The sequence below is a fragment of the Lampetra fluviatilis genome, chromosome 62 (assembly GCF_964198595.1).
Source record: "Lampetra fluviatilis chromosome 62, kcLamFluv1.1, whole genome shotgun sequence".
In the NCBI taxonomy this organism is placed as follows: Eukaryota; Metazoa; Chordata; class Hyperoartia; order Petromyzontiformes; family Petromyzontidae; genus Lampetra; species Lampetra fluviatilis.
Genome location: NC_136336.1, coordinates 6,517,878 through 6,519,528, shown reverse-complemented (window position 1 = coordinate 6,519,528; position 1,651 = coordinate 6,517,878). Strand labels below are relative to the sequence as shown.

At 45.4% G+C, this 1,651-nt stretch overlaps 1 non-coding gene across 1 annotated transcript; it reads left to right on the top strand.

The window, feature by feature from the left end:
• Positions 1–1,269: 1,269 nt before the first annotated feature.
• TRNAG-CCC (transfer RNA glycine (anticodon CCC)) lies at positions 1,270–1,340 on the top strand. The gene has a single exon. It is a non-coding gene; the product is annotated as a tRNA-Gly (tRNA).
• The last annotated feature ends 311 nt before the right edge of the window (positions 1,341–1,651 follow it).

The following is a 1,651-nucleotide window of genomic DNA, read 5'->3' as shown; positions in this document are numbered from 1 at the left end:
GGTGGTCGTGATGGTGGTGGTGATGGTGGTGGTGATGGTGGTGGTGATGGTGGTGGTGATGGTGATGGTGGTGGTGATGGTGATGGTGGTGGTCATGGTGGTGGTGATGATGGTGATGGTGTTGGTGATGGTGGTGGTCGGGTGATGGTGGTGGTGATGGTGGTGGTGATGATGGTGGTGATGATGGTGGTGATGATGGTGGTGATGGTGGTGGTGATGGTGGTGGTGTTAGTCTAGTTACCCACCCCCTCGTGCGCCGTGCCGGCCTTTATAGGCGCTCGCTAACAGCACTTGCCCCTACAGTCTGTTAAGGCTATACGGGGGATCTTTGCCTGTGTTAGTCTTGTGATGGTGTAATGATGAATGTAGCTGTGATGATGGTGGTGGTGATGGTGGTGATGGTGTTACAAGAGTGATGGTGTAATGATGAATATAGCTGTGTTGTGGTGGTGATGGAGGTGGTGATGATGGTGGTAATGATGGTAATGATGATGGTGATGGTGGTGATGGTGTTGGACGTGAGATTATTTCATGATGAATGTAGCTGTGTTTGTTGGGGGTGGGTCGCGGCTGCCATCCATTCCGAGCTATATTTGGGCTATAAACCAATTAGGTTATTGCTGTTTGATTTCGGCGTCTCTCCCTCATTAACATCGTGACCAATGCACTCCTCTTGCTGGGTTCCCGGAGTCGCTCACGTGCGATCACCGTTTGATGAATGAGTGCACCCGCGTAATTGCAAATGCGCGTGCATTCGATGCGTGTTCCGTAGCAAGGGGAGGGAGGGTGGGTGGGTGAGTGAATAATAGACAATGCGAACGAGACAAAGCAATACAAACGAAACGAGACGTAACAATACAAACGAGACAGACAACACCAGACGGAACAATACAAACGAGACAAAACAATACAAACGAGACAAAACAATACAAACGAGATAGAACAATACAAACGAGTCAGAACAATACAAACGAGACGGAACAATACAAACGAGTCAGACAATACAAACGAGTCAGAACAATACAAACGAGACAGAACAATACAAACGAGACAGACAATACAAACGAGACAGAACAATACAAACGAGACGGAACAATACAAACGAGTGAGACAATACTAACAAGACACAATATTAACGAGTCAAGCAAACCAAACGAGAAATAAAAACAGAGACGACACAGACAACACAAAGTGCAGACGAGACAAAACAATACAAACGAGACAGAACAATACAAACGAGAGAGCAGAACGTGTTTAGTTTTCCCATCAGCACCGCTGGTGTAGTGGTATCATGGAAGATTCCCATTCTTTCGACCCGGGTTCGATTCCCGGGCGGTGCACGGTGATTTTTAAAAAAAATTAATCTTCAGTCTTCTTGGGTCTTTCGGTAAAGTCACGTAGATAGGTTCAAAGAAAATAACAAATACACTATACGACGTTTCAATCGCAACACAAGCGGTCGTCGTAGTTTTTTGAATTTTTTTGTTATTTTCTTTGAACCTATCTACGTGACTTTACCGAAAAACGAAAACCTAAAGTTAAGATGTATCTTCAGTCATCATTAACTTGTGACCTGTCTGTCACAAGCTCATCATTTGACAACCCGCCTCCTCTCCCACGTTTATTGTCTGCTGACTTGTAGTATCGCTAT